The sequence below is a fragment of the Myotis brandtii genome, unplaced genomic scaffold (assembly GCF_000412655.1).
Source record: "Myotis brandtii unplaced genomic scaffold, ASM41265v1 scaffold125, whole genome shotgun sequence".
In the NCBI taxonomy this organism is placed as follows: Eukaryota; Metazoa; Chordata; class Mammalia; order Chiroptera; family Vespertilionidae; genus Myotis; species Myotis brandtii.
Window position 1 is genome coordinate 871,706 of NW_005354385.1, and position 9,531 is coordinate 881,236.

The 9,531-nt window shown below is 35.3% G+C and overlaps 1 pseudogene; it reads right to left on the reverse strand.

Annotated features, from left to right (window-relative positions):
• LOC106724931 overlaps positions 1–7,414 on the reverse strand; it is a 71,641-nt pseudogene extending 64,227 nt beyond the window's left edge.
• Between the last annotated feature and the right edge of the window lie 2,117 nt (positions 7,415–9,531).

A 9,531-nucleotide genomic window follows, 5' to 3' on the forward strand; every position in this document is an offset into this window, starting at 1 on the left:
ATAGAGCATCGGCCTGTGGACTGAGGGGTCCCGGGTTCAATTCCGGTCAAGGGGATGTACCTTGGTTGCGGGCACATCCCCGGTGGGGGGGTGCAGGGGGAAGCTGATCAATTTTTCTCTCTCATCGATGTTTCTATCTCTCTATCCCTCTCCCTTCCTCTCTGTAAAAAAATCAATAAAAAATATAAAAAAATAAAATAAAATATACTTTTTTTGTTTTACTCTGTAGTGATGTTAACAAAATAACCTAAAGCAACACATTTAAGTTTAAGGTAATATATGCACAAATATATATATAAATGAGAAATAAATACAGAAACATAATAGGCTCTAAATGCTGATTGATTGTAATTGTGCTATTTAATTTTTTGGGGTGAGTTTGAAACTTGCAGTTTATAAAGTAATATTCCCTCAACTAATATTTGTTCAATATTTGTTTTGTGATCTGAATGAGCACTGTTGAACCTGGAAAATATATTCTCAATGTGACAGAATGGAAGTATTTCTGGGATTGTTCCAGTTATCTATGCTATGTAATAAGCATAGGTGTGTAAAAGAACAATTCAGTTGTATTTCTCACAGTCCTAGAGGTTGAATTGACTGTGCTCAGCGAGGCTGAAGGTTTTGTAACCAGCGGAGGCTGGGGCTGAAGTCATCTTGGAGGTCGGCATGACAACCTGCCTGGAATGCAAGGATGTTGAGATGGAATAGATGTGGCTCTGAAGGCAGCTCCGTGTGGCTTCTGCACCATGGGAGCTTCAGGAGAGCCAGACTCCTTGCATGGTCTCTTGGGACTCCAGAGGCATGTGTCTCAAGACAGAGTGGCAGGTAGAAAGGGGCTGTATTATCTCTTATGTCCTCAGAAGCCATGCCGGGGAGCACTGTGGTCACCTCTTATTCAAGAAGGGGACTTATATGCTGCCTCTTGATTGAAAAGGTATCAAAGAACTTATAGACATGTTCATTAAAATTTCAGTATCAGATTATGTAATAGAAATCAACCTGGATAAGAAGGTGACCAACCAGCCTGTGTGCCTGGAACTTATGGGTTTGCCAGGATGCAGGACTTTCAATGATAACACCAGGAAACTCAGATGAATGGATCACTTACAATTATTTTACAACAAAGAAAATCAGAAAGTGAGGTAGAGAATTATTAAATAAAATCCTCACAATGCCAGTTTATACAAAAACTACCGAATTATGTGTCATGAAAAACTACAAAGAATAAGTGCTTTCTTGAAAGAGTGATTCCTAGTCAAACAAAATTGAAAGTCTTTAATAGCATTGTCTCTTGCTTAGAGACTTAGGTAATTTATCCCAACAGCTCACAAATATCTTTGATCACCAAATATTTCTTTGTCTCATAAAACTTATTAAATGAATCACATTTGAAAAATTATTGGCTAAATACATGCAAACAATGCAATAAACTGTCTATTTGTGTAGATACAATGACATTAATATGGAGACACTTCTAAGGATCAGAAAATATTAGAGATTAAAGAGCACAGTGTACATGAAAATGCATGCTTTGCATGTATTCTGGCTTACTAATTTGATCGTAGGTATATGAAAATTTCATTGCTCAGGTAAAGATTGAAGTACATAGAATTGGCTAAATACATGCAAACAATGCAATAAACTATTTGTGTAGATATAATGACATTAATATGGAGACACTTCTAAGGATCAGAAAATATTAGAGATTAAAGAGCACAGTGTACATGAAAATGCATGCTTTGCATGTATTCTGGCTTACTAATTTGATCGTAGGTATATGAAAATTTCATTGCTCAGGTAAAGATTGAAGTACATAGTTAAGTCATGAATTTCCAGAAATGAGTCAATTTTGTTTTAAATAAAATAAAGTAACAGACACTCAAGCTGAAATTATCCGGCTAAATGTCTGTGTGAGGAAGTTCACACATCCTCCTCATTTTCTGCTTCACTCTGATCAGAAACATTACTCTTCTCATTCTTTTGAATATCAAATTCACCTGACTTGGAAAAATATTGGAACATTCAAGTTTCTATTGCAAAAACACAAAATACCGTTTGAAAAATGTGCTATAACTATCTTGAAAGTCATTCCATTCATTGAATAAAAGCAAAGCCACGTTTAATAATTTTTTAGACATATCATTTTGAAATTAGCTAATAAAGTTTTTTAACCTCAATATGATACAACGTTTTTAGGGAAAGTAGCTGATTCCTGAAATTTTTCTTTCTCTTTTCTTTTCTTTTTCTTTCCCTTTTTTTTTTGTAGGGGTGCTGCTCCTTAAAGTTCTTTAATGAACCAAAACCTGCAATCTATCAATTCTATAATCAAAATGCAATACAATGTCCTAAAAAGTGTCCAATAGTGGAGAGTTCACTGATTGAAGGTCTAGTTCACTGATTTAAGGTCTAGTTCACTGATTTATGCTGTGTGATATAAGGAAACATAAACCTCTCAGAACCTCAGATTTCTCATCTATAAAATAAAGGGTTATTCCTTTTATGCCAACTCTTGAAGTTGTCTATGGATAAAATGAGATAGTATATGTGGAAAACAAAAGAAAATAAATTATGATTTTTATGTTAGTGCCATAATAAGAATTTTGTATTAGGAAAGTATAGCATTCCTCTGTTAATAATTACCAGTTATGAAGTACTTTCTCATTGACCCACTTTATGCTAAGCACTCAGTTACTTTGTTCTAATGGCAATTAGGTTAGAGCAGTGATTTTCAACCTTTATGCTGCAATATTTTTTTAAATTTTCATTGTTGAAAGTATTACATATGTCCCCTTTTTCCTCCCATTGACCCCTTATAGCCCACCCCCACCCTCCGCCCTAGGCCGTTACCACCCTATTGTCTGTGTCCATGAGTTATGCATATATGCATACAAGTTCTGCTGAAAGAATTTTTAAAACATGCAATAACTTACAAAAGTTCCTTCTTTTTGAGGTAGGCTATGAACTTCCCTCTCAGGACTGCTTTCACTGTGTCCCATAGATTTGGGGTTGTTAATCGTTCATTTTCATTTGTTTCCAATTTGTTTTTTGTTTTTTATTTCTGGAAGAAATTAACCAAAGAACTTATACACATATATTCATAACCCATCCCCAACCCCCCGCCCTAGGCCTTCACCACCCTATTGTCTGTGTCCATGAGTTATGCATACATGCATACAAGTTCTGCTGCAAGAATTTTTAAAACATGCAATACCTTACAAATGTTTCTTCTTTTTGAGGTAGGTTATGAACTTCCCTCTCAGGACTGCTTTCACTGTGTCCCATAGATTTTGGGTTGTTAACCATTCATTTTCATTTGTTTCCAATAAGTTTTGTTTTGTTTTTTACTTCTGGAAGAAATTAACCAAAGAACTTATACACATATATTCATAACCCAAGGACACAGACAATAGTGTAGTGAAGTCCTGGGGAGGGGGTGGGAATGGGGAAGAGGGAGTCAATAGAGGCAGGGGGAGGGAACATCTGTAATATTTTCAACAATAAAGACATTTTTTTTTAAAAGCATGCAATACCTGACTACTAATCCATGGCACTGACTTCTTTTCCCTTAGATTGTAAGAAGAAAAAAAATGACAACAGCCAACAGAACAATAGCCTTCTGGTGTGAATGAATCAAAATTATACAACCATTCATTTTCATTTGTTTCCAATAAGTTTTGTTTTGTTTTTTACTTCTGGAAGAAATTAACCAAAGAACTTATACACATATATTCATAACCCAAGGACACAGACAATAGTGTAGTGAAGGCCTGGGGAGGGGGTGGGAATGGGGAGGAGGGAGTCAATAGAGGCAGGGGGAGGGAACATGTGTAATACTTTCAACAATAAAGACAATTTTTTTAAAGCATGCAATACCTGACTACTAATCCAGGGCACTGACTTCTTTTCCCTTAGATTGTAAGAAGAAAAAAAATGACAACAGCCAACAGAACAATAGCCTTCTGGTGTGAATGAATCAAAATTATACCTATTTTTGTGTGTGAAATCAGCAAAAATTATAACAATTTTTAGTGTGCCGCAGACTTTTAGTACTCAGTTTATGTGTGCCATGAGATGAAAAAGGTTGAAAATATGGGAATGGGGAGGAGGGAGTCAATAGAGGCAGGGGGAGGGAACATGTGTAATACTTTCAACAATAAAGACAATTTTTTTAAAGCATGCAATACCTGACTACTAATCCAGGGCACTGACTTCTTTTCCCTTAGATTGTAAGAAGAAGAAAAAAAAGACAACAGCCAAAACAACAATAGCCTTCTGGTGTGAATGAATCAAAATTATACCCATTTTTGTGTGTGAAATCAGCAAAAAATATAACAATTTTTAGCGTGCCGCGGACTTTTAGTATTCAGTTTATGTGTGCCATGAGATGAAAAAGGTTTAAAATAGCTGTGTTAGAGGGATATTGTTCTCATTTTACAGGTGAGGAAACGGGACCAGAATTAGAAAGTCATTTCTCAAGATCACACATCTAAGGTAAGAGGAAGCATGGTGCCTGGTCTCTTTCCATTATGTTACATAGTGCCTTCAGCATCTGAAGATCAGATTTGCCCTTGATTTAAAGAAGTTCTTGGAGCTATGTACAGTGGTATAGGCCTAAAAAATATCCTTAGGTAAAAGTGGCAACTATTTATATTAGATGGTATAATTTTCTTTTAATTGAACAGAACTATTTGCCAGCCTCCACGTTGGACACTGCAAACACTATTGCACATATTTCACTCAACAATCAGCCATGAAGATAATATTTTCATTTTATGCACTAGGAGACTAAGACTCAGAGTGGTTAAAAAATTGCCTAAAGAGGTTGTAAAGATGAAAGTTAAGTACCTTTATCTTTTAGACCCAATTCCTGATTTTAAGATACACTACCTTTATTTTCTAAAGAATCTTTGAGGAACATTTCAAATGAGTTATTGAAATTAAGGTACTTTTTTACATACACTGAGCTAAAAGACAAAACCATTGATTGAGCAAATATTGTGAGTATAAAACCTTGGAAAGCTAAACATTACTTAGTGCTTTCTTAGCAATTCATAACAGGCCCATCAGGGGCTGTCAATCAATAATGACCCAATAAAATCAAGAGAGTTAAAAAGAGTACATTCCCATTCAAAACAGCTGTTTCAAATTTCCCCATCTAAACTTCATGCTAGGATTCATTTTGTCTAATGATTAATATTCTAAAACTTCTATTTTGTCTTCTATTGATGTGAGTTTTACTTGGAGCAAAGGGATCCCTTAATAAAATGAATGAGGTAGTAAGTTTTATGCTGTAGTATTTATAATTTTACATTTTATTGGCCTTCCTAAAAATTTACTTTTCCTTATTCGCATTGCAACTTTGGTATGGCTTGCCAGAACAATACATTTTACATATAATATTAATCAAATGAACTGAAAGAATATTGATTAATTCATTTGCACTCATATTTTTGGAAAGCTTAGTATAGCTAAAAGGTGAGTGAAAATGAAAAAAAAAAAGTTTTCCAAAGGGAAAAAAATAAGAAAGAGAAACAATTTGTCTGTGCTGAATTCAGTTTTCATGGCTTGAATAATGCCCATTGTAACCCAATTGTAACACCACTAGCCAGGGTGTCCACTATGACATTTTATACAGAGAGAAACTATGCAACTTGCTTTGTATAACCAGAGCAGAGCTTTCACAAATATAACCTCTGGAAAATGAGGGGAAAACCTCTATCTAGGGGAAATGTCAGCAAGAGGTGGCAAGGAATTGAAGGATTTATTTTTCTAGTTCATGCATTTTTTGTTCCATTTTCACCTTTTACTTTTATTTATTTTTATTTTTTAAAATATATTTGGAGGGAGAGGGAGAGAGAGATAGAAACATCAGTGATGAGAGAGAATCATTAGTCAGCTGGCTGAACACCCCACACTGGGGATTAAGCCCACAACCCCGGGCATGTCCCCTGACTGGGAATCAAACAAAGACCTCCTGATTAATAGGTTGACACACAATCACTGAGCCATGCCTGGTGGGCTACCTTCTACTTTAAAAAAAAAAGGTAAGAAATAATACTATTGCCAAAACCGGTTTGGCTCAGTGGATAGAGCGTCGGCCTGCGGACTGAAAGGTTTCCAGGGAACACTGTTATTTGGGAATTATTATTTCATTGTGCCAATTTTACTGAAGAAAGTTTAAAATTCAGAAAAGTTAAGGAACCTTACCAAGGTCACACAGATAATAATATCAATTCTGGGACTTCACATTTCATCTGGAATTGATTTTTTTACTAAGCATTTCAAAGGGATTCAGACACTGTAAATTAAGTTAACAACTGCTCTGAGAATGCTCTAACGACGTATGTACATGCTACTAGGAAATGTTTGGTGTGTGTGTGTGTGTGTGTGTGCACGTCCTATTATTTTTGTATATATTAAGGAGCAGCAGTATCCTGTGCTTTTTATCCATGGAATCACAGTTTCACAGAAGTGGGGAAGTATGTGCTCCACTTCACTGATGGGCGTTTGGAGGCCTCTGCGATTATGAAAATGGGCCCTGAATAAGAATAGTAAGCTCTCTGCTAATTGCTTAGACTTAATAGAGTTTGCTACAATTTGAAGATGCATATCAATAAAATAACTCCAAAGATCAAATCTGTATTACAAACCTATGTACAGAGAGATATCTGTGCCTTGGTCAAAAGAAACTTAGTGAAATGATAAATTTCTGGAAAGACTTATCACATAGTGCTAAAATGGAACTCATCCTTATCGGGTCTAATTGAGGCATTGTATTGATAGATATCACAGTCCATGATTTCTCTGTATAGTAATCCTTAAAGCTTCCTTAATACCAATCGCTGGCACCATCTCCAAATGTAACCTGAAGTATAAAAAGCGTGATTTCTGATGCCATTAAACCATGACTTTTGTTTGTTTATTTTGATCTTCCATTATTCCTTTAAAATATACTTTGGCCATCTTGTCCTTTTTCCTCTAGTTGAAAAGTAAAATAGGTCTATTTTCTTGTTTTGTTTTCTACGTTTCGTTTATAAGACTGTTATCTAAAAACCATTCTTATGTCCCTTGGAATAAAACTATCATTAAACTTCATCTAGTGAAGAGTGCAGTGGGGGTGAGGGCATGGGAAGGTGGCTGATTGGCTTTTTCTCTCCCTGTTTACTTTGTTTCTGAATTCTAGCTGGTTTTTTAGACACCTGGGGTCTAAGCAGGTAATAGGAGCAGAAATAAAGGGATACACCAGGAGAGATGATTTGGCTAATGATGGATAGGTACTGTTGTAAGCTAGCTTCATTATCTCAGAGCCTGGAGGATCTGAGAGTGAATCCTTTTTTCTAATGGGCGTATCCGTGGATTCTTCAGGTTCCCCGGCTTCCCAGGGGGCATCTCTGTCCGTGATGCTCTTCATGCTCATTTCACACGGACTCCTGCTCTTGGACGCCCATGAAATTCTTTGGCAGAACTTAAAACAACTCCATCCCAGCAGTTTCTCTCTATGGCACACATTTAGTTCACCAGAAATATAAACACATCTCTTGCCCAATAAACTCTGGGATCCAAGCAAATTCCAACGTAGTTATCTCTCTCCTGTTGCCAAAGGTTGCTTTTGCTCTTTTAAGTATAATCCAACAACAGGGGAAACATTCTGTTATTTCTGGGGGTTCCACAAAGCTCCCTCTCTTGGCTTACGATAAGGAAATATTCAACTGCCCATTTGGGAAGGAGTATAGAAACTCATAGAATGGCAAAAGCTGTCTGGAGAAATCTCTTCTTATTCATATATTTTTAATGTTCTCTTCCAATAGAGGATCTAATAATTGTGGAATCAAATCCTGTTTGTTTGTTTGTTTGTTTTTTTCTTTTACAAGTTCTTCCTGTGGCAATTCCCTTCATCCTCACTTTTATATTAGTATATCTTTTGTGGCACCATCCTTGAAACTACTATTGCAATAGTTCAATTTTTACAGTTTGGTACACAATAAAACATACTTTTAATGATCAACACAAACTTGAATTGCTCCAATAAATTCAAATCAGGTGCCTCTCATAGGCTATGGTAGGTTAACCTTACAATTGAAAGACACCATTAGTCATCTTGTTAGAACTATATTCCGTAGAATATTATAATAGTTCATTTTTAAAACTATTTTTATCATTGTTCTATAAGCTCTTTGAGGATAGAAACTATACTTTAAAAAAAATTCTGTATCACATGGCTTAGTACTATAGCTATCAAGTTGAACAAATATTTGTTGAACAAATAAAAACACTCAGCAGTTCAGAAACAAAAAGGTTCATTTCTTAGTTATAAGCCAAGTTTAAGTACGCTGATATAGCTTAACGGTATCATATACTGGTCAGGAGTAAGATCATTGGCTCCTAAAACTAAGTCTGTCATTTAGTGGAGCACAGGACTAACATTGAATAATTCCTGATGTCTTTTTTTATTTTCAGTAAATTATCTTTGCATTATAGTTCTTCCACCACCAAATCTCTCCACACCACTTGGCCTTTTCACCTTATAGATGGGAAGACACAAGAATACAGGTGAATCTGTCAGAGTCTTATTTTAAGTTCCTTGCAGACAGCGAATAGGACCAATATAAAATCATTTTTGGCTGGTAAGAGCTAGACTAAAGATGGGGGGGAAATATTTATTTTAGAATTATAAAATTTTAGTTGCTGGGTCATAGGCAATTCTATTTTAATTTTTTGAGGAAACCCTACACTGTTTTTTATAGCAGTTGCACCAGTATGCATTCCCACCAACAATGCACTAGGGTTTCCTTTTATCCACATCTTTGCCAACACTTTTTGTTTCTTGATTTATTTATTATAGCTATTCTGACAGGTGTGAAGTGATATCTCATTATAGTTTATTTTTAAATTATTGATTTGTGTGAGAGAGAAAAATAAATATTGATTTGTTGTTCCAATTAATTATGCATCCATTAGTTGACTCTTGTATGTGCTCTCACTAGGGATTGAACCAGAAACCTGGGCATATCAGACAATATTCTAAGCAATTGAGCTACCTGTCCAGGGCTTATTATGGTATAAATTTGAAACTCTCTGATGATTAGTGATGTTGAGCCAGTTTTCATATGTCTCTTGTCCATCTGTATGTCCTCTTTGGAGAAGTGTCTATTTAGATCATCTGTCTACTTTTTAATTGAATTTTTTGTTTTTCTAGCATTGATATTTCTGAATTCCTTATAAATTTTGGGTATTAACCCCTTATTGGATGTATCATGGGTGAATATCTTCTTTCATTCTTGTAGTTTTCTTTTAGTTTGTTGATGGTTTACCTTGCTGTGCAAAAAACAATCTCATTTACAATTGTATCAAAAAGTATACTGAGAAGTAAATTTAACCAAGGAGGTAAAATACCTGTACTCAGGAAGTTATAAGGCATTGAAAAAAAACACTCAAAGAAGATACTAATAAATGGAAGTACATACCATGTTCATGGATAGGAAGAATTAACATCATTAATATGTTCATACTACCAAAAGTAATATATAA